Source organism: Ziziphus jujuba, chromosome 10 (assembly GCF_031755915.1).
Source record: "Ziziphus jujuba cultivar Dongzao chromosome 10, ASM3175591v1".
NCBI lineage: Eukaryota > Viridiplantae > Streptophyta > Magnoliopsida > Rosales > Rhamnaceae > Ziziphus > Ziziphus jujuba.
This window is the reverse complement of record NC_083388.1, coordinates 13,886,726-13,899,323: the sequence shown is the minus strand read 5'-3', so window position 1 is coordinate 13,899,323 and position 12,598 is coordinate 13,886,726.

The window sequence follows — 12,598 nt, the reverse complement described above, 5'->3', positions numbered from 1 at the left end:
TGTACCTGTTTTGTTGGTACCTAAAAAGGATGGTTCTTGGAGAATGTGTGTTGATTGTAGGTCTATAAATAACATTACCATCAAATATAGGCATCCCATTCCCAGATTAGATGATATGCTTGATGAGTTGCATGGTGCTTTCATGTTTACAAAAATTGATCTTAGGAGTGGTTATCACCAAATTAGGATGAAAGAAGGTGATGAATGGAAAACCGCATTCAAAACTAAATATGGGCTGTATGAATGGTTAGTTATGCCTTTTGGATTATCCAATGCACCTAGTACCTTCATGAGGCTTATGAATCATGTAATGCATCCATTTATTGGTAAGTTTGTGGTTGTTTATTTTGATGACATTCTAATATATAGCCGAAATTTTGATGACCATGTGGATTAACTTAGGCAAGTTTTGCAAGTTCTTAGAAAGGAAAGATTGTTTGCTAACATTAAAAAATGTGAATTTTGCAAAGATGAGCTTGTGTTTCTAGGATTTGTAGTAAATGCTGCAGGAATCAAAGTTGACCAAGCTAAGGTGAAGGCAATTCAAGAGTGGCCGGTTCCTACTTCTATCATCCAAGTGAGGAGTTTTCATGGCTTGGCAAGCTTTTATAGAAGATTTGTCAAGGATTTTAGTACCATAGAAGCACCATTGAATGAAGTTGTCAAGAAGAATGTTGACTTTAAATGGGGGGAAGTACAAGAAAAATCTTTTAATTTGTTGAAAGAAAAATTGTGTAATGCACCTTTGTTAGTTTTGCCAAATTTTTCTAAGACTTTTGAAATTGAGTGTGATGCTTCGGGTGTAGGTATTGGAGCTGTCTTAATGCAAGAAGGAAGACCCATAGCCTACTTTAGTGAAAAATTAAATGGAGTTGCCCTAAACTACCCGACTTATGATAAGGAGATGTATGCTTTGGTGAGGGCTTTGGAGACATGGCAGCATTATCTCATGCCAAAGGAGTTTGTGATTCATACGGATCATGAGTCTTTGAAGCATATCAAGGGTCAAGGAAAGCTCAACCGAAGGCATGCCAAGTGGATTGAATTTATTGAAACCTTTCCATATGTGATCTGCTACAAAAAGGGTAAGGAAAATGTGGTTGCCGATGCATTATCCCGAAGGTATGTACTCTTTTCTACCTTAGATGCTAGATTGCTTGGATTTGAACAATTGAAAGAACTTTATGAGCATGATAGTGACTTTGGAGAAATTTTTAGAACCTGTTTGAAACATGGATTTAATAAATTTTACATATTTGAGGGATATTTGTTTAAGGAAAACAAACTTTGTGTGCCTAATTGTAGTATTAGGGAATTATTGGTTCGAGAAGGACATGTGGGTGGTTTGATGGGACATTTTGGTGTTTTAAAACTTTATCCTTGCTGCAAGAACATTTTTATTGGCCTAACATGAGGAGAGATGTTGAGAGAATTTGTGAGAGATGTTTGAAGTGCCGAAAACAAAATCAACATTGAAGCCGCATGGATTGTATAAGCCTTTGCCGATTCCTACCTATCCTTGGGCAGATTTGTCTATGGATTTTATTCTTGGTTTACCTAGGTCAAGGACGGGTAAGGATTCCATATTTATTGTAGTAGATAGATTTTCTAAGATGGGACATTTTATTGCATGTAACAAAACTGATGATGTATCCAATATTGCTAATTTATTTTTCAAGGAAATTGTGAGATTGCATGGAATGCCAAGAACTATTGTTTCGGATAGGAATGCTAATTTCTTAAGCTATTTTTGGAAAACTTTGTGGGCTAAATTAGGTACTAAGCTTTTATTTTCAACTACTTGTCATCCACAAACTGATGGACAAATTGAAGTAGTAAATAGAACCTTGTCTGCATTGTTGAGAGCATTAATTAGTAGAAATTTAAGAACTTGGGAAGAATGTTTGCCACATGTTGAATTTGCATATAATAGATCTGTGCATTCAGCAACTAAATTTACTCCGTTTGAAATTATTTATGGTTTTAATCCTTTGACTCCATTAGATTTAACACCTTTACCTATAAGTGAGCGTGCTAATCTAGATGGGAAACAAAAAGCTGAATTTGTAAAGCAGATTCATGAGAAGACACGAGCAAATATTGAGAGGAGGACCGAGCAATATGCAAAGGTGGCTAATTAAGGCCGAAAATCAATGGTGTTTGAACCTGGAGACTGGGTGTGGCTGCATTTAAGGAAAGAAAGGTTTCCTGAACAAAGAGAATCCAAGCTCATGCCAAGGGCCGATGGACCTTTTAAAGTTTTGCAGAGGATAAACGACAATGCCTACAAACTTGATTTACCGGATGAGTATAGTGTTAGTGCCACCTTTAATGTTGCTGATTTATCTCCTTTTGCTACAGGTGATGACTTCGATTTGAGGACAAATCCTTTTCAAGAGGAGGGGAATGATGCGAACCCGCCCGAACTCGCACCACCGACAACTCACTGGGGTACTGATCCTGTACGGATGAAAACTGGACCGATCACTAGGGCTCAAGCTAAGAGGTTTAAGGACAATCTTGCTGCCTTTATCCAGAAAGTAATTCATTCTCAAAAGGGCTTGTCCATACCTGAAGATAAAAGACCTGTTTTAAGTATCCAAGTGGCGAAAGCTGATACATCGGATACCCATACATCGGACATTTTATATCGGACACCCTTGCCTCGGACATCTAATCTCGGACTTCGGACATCGGATGTAACTTAGCTCGGACAGACATCAGTGAGTTCGGCCAGACATAACTTAGCTCGGACAGACATCAGTTAGCTCGGCCAGATACAAGTTAGCTCGGACAGACATCGGTTAGCTCGGATAGGCCATAAGTTAGCTCGGACATCAGGCAGACATAACTTAGCTCGGTTGAAGACATAATTTAGCCTAGATGTCAAAGTCAACTTGTTACCTAATTTGTGATTGACTTTATTTCTTTTTGGGTTTTTATTTATTTATTTTCTAGACAAATAACTTTAGGAAGGTTTTTATTTTATTGTAAATCAATTAATTCCTAATTTAATATAAAGGAATTAATTAATCAAACTTAGATTAGGAAAGGAAGTATAGTTGCGGCCAACTAAGTTTCTTTATGTGTGTGGCCGATTTTTCTTAGGGTTTTTAGGATCTATTTTGTTTCTTTCAAAGCCTATTTAAAGGTTAATTTTTCAATAAGAATACAACTTTGATTTGATTAATAAAATACTTGTGAGATTAATTATCTCTTTGTTCTTTGAGAACACCTAAAACACCATTAGAGAATTTGTTGTTTTAGCTTGACTTATCAATAGGTTTTCCATCCCCTATTGTGGCGTCTACATTATACCAAGGTTTCTAATCACAGGTTGGTTAGGGGTTGAGGTCCATTCCATTAGAACTTGAACTTAATTAAGATCCGGACTAATATAATATGGGTTTAGGAGCAGGTCGTCCTAGGTTCGTATCACATCTTATGCATCAAAGTTATGAAGGTGGAAATGGACTTAGCAAGTTGTTTTGGTGCATCTGTGGGTTTCGGGTAGCAACGGTTTTGTTTGTTAGCTTATGAAAGAGATTCATATCACCAAGAGGTGATGGAATCATGTCAAGATAGAAGCAAGATGGATTAAAAATCACATTTGCGCACAAGACTCCATTTGGCCGAAAATCACCCTTTTTGGCGCTTGCTTTGATTTTTCTCTTTGTTCAAGCAAGTGTGACATATTTCAATCAAGCGCAACATATGAGAATCAATATTAATCATATTTGGCATCCTACATGGCATATTGAAGTTGATTTGAAGCCCAAATTGGCTGGTGATTGGATAAAGACAGCTTAGTTGTAAAACTAGTCAACTAGTTTCCTAATCTGAAATTTGACTTTTGTTTTAGGAAATTAGCCTTTTATTTTATTATTTATTTATTTGCTGGACAAATCACTATAAGAAGGTTGATATTTTATTATTTCAATTGTAAATTAATCAATTTATATTTCAAAATTAAGGAATTAATTAATCCAAATTAGATTAGGAAAAGAGGAGAATTCTGACCACTAAGTTTCCTAAACCTATGGCCGGTTTCTCAATAAAAATTAAGTACATTATTCATATAGAAAATATTTGTGAGAAAGAATTCTCTTTGTTCTATTTGAACACCTAAAACACTTAATAGAAATCAAGTGTTTTAGTTTGACTTATCAATAGGACATCCATCAGCTATTGTGATGTCTTCGTCATATACCAAGGTTTCTAATCGTAAGTTGGTTATGAGTTGAGATGACCATTAGAACCTGAACTTAATTGTGATCCGAGCTAATATAATACAAGTTTAGGAGCAAGTTGACTGATACGAACCTAGGACGACCTATGCATAAACCGATATTATATTAGTCCAAATCTAATTATGTTTAAGTTTTAATGGTTATCTTAACTGTTAACCAACCTGTGATTAAAAACCTTGGTATAATGAAGATGCCACAATAGGTGATGAATATCTTATTGATAAGTCAAACTAAAACACTCATTCACTAATGGTATTTTAGGTGTTCAAATAGAACAAAGAGAATTCAATCTCACAAATAATTTTCTGTATGAATAATGTATTGAATATTATTGATAAAACAAGCCCTTATATAGGAAAATTAAAACCCCAATTAACTAGGTAAAATCGGCCACATAGAATAGGAAACCTAATGATGGCCGAAAATCACCACCTTTCCTAATCTAATTTGGATTAATGAATTTCTTAATTTTGAAATAGAAATTAATTAATTTACAATGAAAATAATAAAATAATAAATTTCCTAAGTTGATTTGTCCAGTAAATAAATAAATAGAAACCAAATTAAATACTAATTTCCTAAAACCAAAAGTTAAAATCAAATTAGGAAACAAATTGACTATCGGCCCTGTCTTCATCCGTATCAGGTTAGCACCCCAGCGGGTTGTCAGTTGTACCGGCTTGGGTGGATTCTCATCATTCTCCTCATCTTGAAAAGGATTTACCCTCAAATCAGAGTCATCACCTATAGCAAAAAGCGTTAAGTCCACAACATTAAATGGAGCACTAACATTATACTCACCCAGTAAATCAAGCTTATAGTCATTTTCATGAATCAGCTCAAAAACTTGAAAAGGTCCATCTCCACGAGGCATAAGCTTAGATGTCCTTTGTTCGGAAATCTTCTCCTTCCTTAAGTGCAACCAAACTAAATCTCCTAGGTCAAACACTAACACAACAAAATCTAGAAATACATACTCATTATGGTAAAATTTACACTTTTTAAAGTTAGCAAATAATCTCTTCCAAATTTCAAAATTTCAGTAAGTAAAGCTCTCAACAATTCAGATAAAGTTCTATACAATAAAAGCATCTTTATAAATCATAACCAGCAATGGTTTCTTATTCAAAATTGCTTTATTAATATTTACCAAAGCCTTAAAAAATTTTGTTCTTCCTCTCCTTCCTTTCTTTTCCTTTCTCACTCATGGATCCAAGGATTTTTGCATCACTTTCAGTTTTTGCTGGTTCTTCTTCCCTCTCGGGTTTCTCTCCCTTCCTCACTACACTTTCGATTTTCACGTGGTTTTTCCACTCAATTTAGTCTTAGAATGCTTACCTTGAACAACAAATTTGAACTTACCTTCTTGGATGGATGGTGAAGTCGTAGGTGCTATACTAGCTTTCTCCTTGAGTTTTTCGACCTCCCTTCTTTGTTGTATTTGTATTTGATCTCTATACACCTCCTTGGGAGTTAATGGCTCTAGGTTGACTTTTTTACATTTAAATCTAAAAACAATACAATTCTCTCGACCATAATGAGTAGCATCTTTATCAAACTGCCATGGCCTACCTAATAGAATATGTCCAGTATGCATAGGCACAATATCATGCAAAACAACATCCACATATGTATCTCTGCTAAATTTTACTTTGACTTGTTTATTCACTTTCATCTCACCACTATCATTAAGCCATTGTAATATATAAGGTTCAAGATGTTTAATAGCTGTTAAGCCTAATTTATCAACCACAACGTTACTAATTACATTTGTACAACTTCCACTATCAATTATCATATTATAAATCTTACCTTAGATTTCACATCGGGTGTATACGATGTTTTCTCTTTGAACTTGATCCTCATCCTTGCATACAGCAAGCACTCTCCTAGAAACCAAATTTAGCTCGGCATTGGATGCATGCAAGGTCTTAGTCTCCTCCTTAAAGTCTTCCTGTTCTTGGTCAGACTCAATTTCAGCTTGATCATTCTCGAACTCCAGCTCACCATTGTCCTTCAACACCATGATTCTTCTATTCGGGTATTGATTGGCTATGTATCCTCATCCCTGGCACTTAAAATAAACACTTTCTCTAGATCTTGAAGGTTTAGTATCAGATTTAGTTTTAGCCTCCCTTTTTGGCAGACTGGTGCTTTCATCACCTAACTTCGATTTTGGATTGTTGTCATATGTGGGATTTCTTCTCCAAACTTTTGGATTTGACCTTCCACTACTTGAAACTCCCCTAATGATGTGATTCCACCTGAGGCCGCTAAATTGATAACCCGTTGGAGTGCTGACCCGACACGGATGAAGACTAGGCCAATCACATGAGCTCAAATTAAGAGATTTAAGGACAACCTGGGAGCATTTATACAGGGTGTAATAAATTCTCAATAGAGCTTGTGCATAATTGAATATACAAATCCTATTCTAAGCATCCAAGTGGTGGGAGCCGATACGGACCCGGGTAGTAGTTTTGGTGCAAATATGGACACCGGGAAGCATGAAATGGTTCCAACTCTTACTGGATTCAATAAATATGTCTAAGAGGATATGGAATCAAGTCAAGGAAGCTTAAAAGGCATTCAAAAAGGGGTTGTACGGATAGCTTCAAATTTGGCCTGTTTTTTACTGTATTTAGTGCTAGCTTTACTGTATTTTGCTGAGTTGGCTTTTTCTTCCTCTTCCAAGCATGGGCAACGTGTGGGACTTCATATTCAGCTTAGTTGGCATCCTAAAAAGCATATTGAAGCTGATTTGCAGTTCAAATTGGTCAAAGATTGATCAAAGTCAACTTAGTCAAAAAGCTAGTATTTTAGTTTCCTAATTTGTTTTTACTTTTTGTTTTACGAAACTTCCATTATTTTTTAGTTTTTATTTATTTATTTGCTTGAAAAATAAGTTTAGAAAAGTTATTAATTCAATTTTAGTTATTTCAATTTTAAATTAATTAATTCCTAATTCAAAATAAAGGAATTAATTAATCAAATTTAGTTTAGGAAGTATTAGAATTCGGCCAAGTTTCTTAATTCCTATAGGTGGCCAATTTTACCTTTTGTTTTTAGGGTTTTATTTTGTTTCTTTTAGCCTATATAAGGGCTTGTTTTTTAGGAAGAACATAACTTTGATAATATACATAATTTATTTTGTGAGATTGAATCTCTCTATGTTCTTTTGAACACCTAAAACACCATTAGTGAATGGTTATTTTAGTTTGACTTATCAATAGGGCATCCATAACCTATTGTGGTGTCTTCACTATATACCAAGGTTTCTAATCACAGATTGGTTAGGGGTCAAGGTGACCATTAGAACTTGAACATAATTAGATCCGGGCTAATATAATACGGGTTTAGGAGCAGGTCGTCTTAGGTTCGTATAATTTCCCCAAACTATGAGCTTACACCTCTCCTCTTGAATTGATGTTCTAATTTAATAGCCACATGCAACATCTCCTCCAATTCCATATATTGTTACAATTCTAGTTGATTGGCTATCTAACGATTCAAACCATCAAGAAACTTTGCCATGGTTGCTTCTCTATCTTCATTCATGCTTAACCTCATCATAAGCATCTCCATCTCCTCATAATAATCCTCCACGGACCTATTTCCTTCCGATAAAGATTGAAGTCTTTGATGCAGGAACCTATGATAGTGTGATGGTACAAATCACTTCCTCATGGCTCCTTTCATTTGTCGCCATGTAGTAATCAAGTCATCAGCAACTCTTCTTCAAGTGTTTTTCTCATTAGTCCATCATTGGAATGCATAATATCCAAACTCCATTGTTGCCAATTTAACTTTCTTGGCCTCCAAGTAATTGTGACAATAAATAATCATATCCTTTCGTTCCTCCCATTCCAAGTAAGCTTTTGGATTGCTCTTTCCCATGAAAGGTGGTACCTCAAGAAATACATCTTGAGCTGCTTACAGTTGGTTTCCTCCTTTGTTTGTAGAATCTCATTTTCATGTTCCAAACCATCACTTCTTTGACATACTAGCCCATTTTCTTATAGCATGCACTTAAAGTAAAGAATGATGCCATTTTTACATAAAATAATGAACTTTCCAAGATAACCATCTTCATTCCTTGCTGGTCTCCCACGGTTTTTCCTTCCTTGGAATGCAAAATTTTCATCAAACTCCTCATCCAAGTCATCTCCAAAGTTACCTTCCCAAAATTTCTCTCTAGGTCGCCCTCAACCTCGGCCTCCATGAGCATTAAACCTTGTATTCGGCATTCCTTGTGATGTTTCTAATCTATCCATCCTTTGATTTATATGGTCAAATTGAGTATTCATCTGCTGTAATTGCTTCAAGATAGCCTTCATGTCAATTTACTCACCACTCCCAGTAGCTTAGGAATCTCCTTTGAATCCTATGGACTCTTCTTCATTAATTCTCAATGGTGGATCTCCTCTTTTCACCCTTGAATCTGCCATGTTAGTATGAGTAATACAAAAATAAAATAAATCCTTACCAAATCACTCTTTTAAGTGGTTCACTAAAATAAGGTCTTAACGCTCGTGTTTGCACACTAGTTTCAGCTTTTGACCCTCTTTTAAGCTCACACACTCTTGCCTTTTTCCACTTAAAGAATTAACTCAAAGTTCTAATTAAAACATCCACAAAACAGCAATTAGATCACAACTATGTTTTAATTAAACTTATCAACAAAACAGTAACAAAAAACCAAGTAATACCTACTGAATTTTAAACACCTAATTCTCGGCTTTTCTAAGCAAAAATAAGGCAATTTAGCAAAGCAAATTTTGGAATAAATAAGAACTGAACTAGATGGTAAAAAATTAATAATTCAAGAATAAAAATTTAGAAAAAGAAATTCAAACACAGCAAGAATCAATTTGGACAAAAATAAGGAAAAGTTGTCGGTTGTTGTCCTTTGTATTTCAAGTTTTTGTATCAAATCCTTTAACTAATTTTAAGCCAAATAATTTTAGCACTCGAAGATACAAATTTCCACCAGCAATATAAAATTCTAGCAATTCCAAATTTCACAATTTTCTAGCAAACAAATTTCAAACTCTAAATTCAACAAGCCGGCCTTTTGTGCAGTTTTTTTTTTTTTTTTTTTGGCTTTTTGGCTCTTTTTTTTCTGTTTTTTTTTTTTTTTGTTTTTTTTTTTTTATATCACAAATAGAACAATGCAACACAATTCCTAGCAGTACCAAAACAACACAAACAGAAACTTAAACTAAAACAAAAATCAAACTCGTGACCACAAATTACAAATTGGCAAATTTTGTGAATTGTATATGTTGCCGCAAATCCTCCTTTTTTTTTTTTTTTTTCTTATTCACTCACAGAACTCAAACATGACTCCAGTACCAAGAATCAACAATAAGAATTACAATAGCAACACCAAAATTCCACAAACCTGAGACCTCCAACAACAAAATACAAATTTGCAATTTCTTTTTTTGTAAATCTATGAATGTTGCCACAAATACACTTTTTTTTTTTTAATATATGAATGCAAATATTTAAGATCAAAACAGCAAAGAAAAATCAACAATAAACTATATTACTGAGAACAATGATAAAAAAAAAATAACCAACAAACTAGAAACAAAAATACGATAAAACAAGGAAATCCTAATTTAACTAGGAAGGAATATATATATATATATATATATTTATATGCAGAACGTGTATGATGAGAGAAGCAACCTTAACCTAATGCTAAAATTGTAGATTAACACAAAATAAAATAACGCAAATAAGATAGATCAAACCTGAACAAAATTTTAGCTTTGATACCAAATAATTCGAATCTAGGATAACCTGCACCTAAACCCGTATTATATTTGTCCAGATCTAATTATGTTTAAATTCTAATGCTTACCTTAACCCCTAACTAACCTGTGATTAGACATATTGGTATAATGAAGATGCCACAATAGGTGATGGATATCCTATTGATAAGTCAAACTAAAACACTCATTCACTAATGGTGTTTTATGTGTTCAAAGAGAACAAAGAGAATTCAATCTCACAAATAATTTTCTGTATGAATAATGTGCTGAATATTATTGATAAAACAAACTCTTAAATAGCCTAAAATATTACAAAATAAAACTCTAATTAACTAGGTAAAACTGGCCACATAGAATAGGAAACCTAATGATGGCAAAAAATCACCTCATTTCCTAATCTAATTTGGATTAAGTAATTCCTTAATTTTGAAATAGGAATTAATTAATTTACAATGAAAATAATGAAATAATAACTTTCCTAACTTGATTTTTCCAGCAAAGTATTAAATAGAAACCAAATAAAAGACTACTTTCCTAAACAAAAAGTTAAAATCAAATTAGGAAACAAATTGACTATCTTTCTAAGTAAGCTAACTTTGACCAATCTCCAGCTTGTTTGGGCTCCAAATCAGCTTCCATATGCCATGTAGGATGCTAAATGATGAGGACATGACCAAGATCCCTTCAAGATGAAGCCCAAATCCACTTCAAATGTCTACAGGACCCATAACCCGAGCACAAGCAAAGAGATTGAAAGAGGCACTAAATGATTTAATCCAGGAGGTGTTTACAACCCCAGGAAGTAAGTTCATTAGTGAAGATGAAATAAAATTGATCCATATGATTGGGATGGTGGATGCCTACGTGAAAGAGAGCTTAACGCATGGACTTCTACAACATGGTGATGTGGCATCATATGGTGACATGGCATCCAACTAAGCTTGGCCAAATTTTATAATTAGGAAAATATTAATTTTTATTTATGTTTTGATTGGATTTTGGTATGTTGCCTATTTAATTTCCTAATTTAGTTTTTATTAGGTTTTTAAATCACTTTCCTAATTTTATTAGTGTTGAATTGGTAAAAGAGTTAAAGGCCATTCAAATTAGGAAACTAGGAGCTAAATTAGGTTTCCTAAACCTAACCACATTAGGCTTCCTAAACCTAACCAAATTAGATTTTCTAAACCTAATCACATTAGGTTCCCTAAACCTATCAAAATTAGGTTTCCTAAACCTAATTCTCGTCCATTATTATTCCACCTTTAGTTTTAGCAAATTTAGGAAAGTTTTGTAATTTATTTTGCCTATTTAAAGGCATAGAAGTCATGAATAAAGAGGAGAATACAATTTTGATTCAAAATGAGAGTGATTCTCTTGGTTCTCTAAGAACTATATCAAACTTTTTTAAGCTTTGTTTGTGGAGTTCAAATTCGCCTTATCAATAGGTTATTCTGCACCCTATTGTGGCGTCTTCACTATACCAAGGTTCTTACCTCAAATATAGGTAACGGGTCGAGGTCTTCCATTGATAACTTGTAATTAGACGGTCCTAATTCAATCTTTGTTACGGGTTTAAAGGCAGGTTGCTCTAGGTTCATATCAATTTGGTATCAGAGATAGTTTCTAATTACAGGTTTGATCCATCTATCTTTGTTGTCTGATTTTGTTCTTTGTTCTTCGTTTTCTTTGATTTTTTTTTATTGTCTCATCTGTTTGGTCATTGCGTTCTTCTTTGCATCTTTTCTTTTGTTTGTTCTTCTTCATTCTTCACTCATCCAATCATACCAAACTAAACGGTCATTAAACAAAAAAAAAAAGGCGAATTTGTTTTCAAACCCTTGAGGACAACAAATTGGTCTATTCTCATTGAAGTTTTGTGCGATTGAGGTTTCTTTCATTTTATAAAGCTTGTTCTTTTTGTTGAACGTAAAAAATAAATAAAAAAATTATTGTTCTTGTGGTTTGTGGCATTGAATTATTGAGATTTCAAGAGAAACCAAGTAGTGAAATTTTTTAGCTTATTTGAGGAGCACCAAAAACAAGCCAAAATCAATACCGAAGATAAGGTTTGTTGAATATTCACTAATTCCATTTTGCAAATCTCATTCCAATTTGTTCCTCACATTCTAGTTTCTTTTGTTCTTGCTAAATTTCTTGTTGAGCTTTCATCGTTGCCTTTTTCTTGTTACTTTTCATTCTATTTGTCTTTTTAGCCTTATTTTCATAACTGTTTGGTAGGTCTATTTGGATTGTTACTTGCTAGGGGATAGGTTGGAGATGGGGCAGATCCATGATAGGTTGGCTATGATGGAATCATCAATCCAAACACCGCAGCCACAACCTCCACAAAGGTTTGCTCATGGACGTGGTAGAGGAAGAAATACTCCAAGAATGGAAGAATGGGAACATGTGGGAGATGACTATGAGGAAGAAAAGGAAGACATTGGTTCGGGAACCAACCATGTTAGGTCTAAAATATTGATGATTTTATGCCATATTTATAGCTTAATATTTGTTAGTTTGTGTTAATTTGTAATGGAAAGATACTTAATTATGTATTTT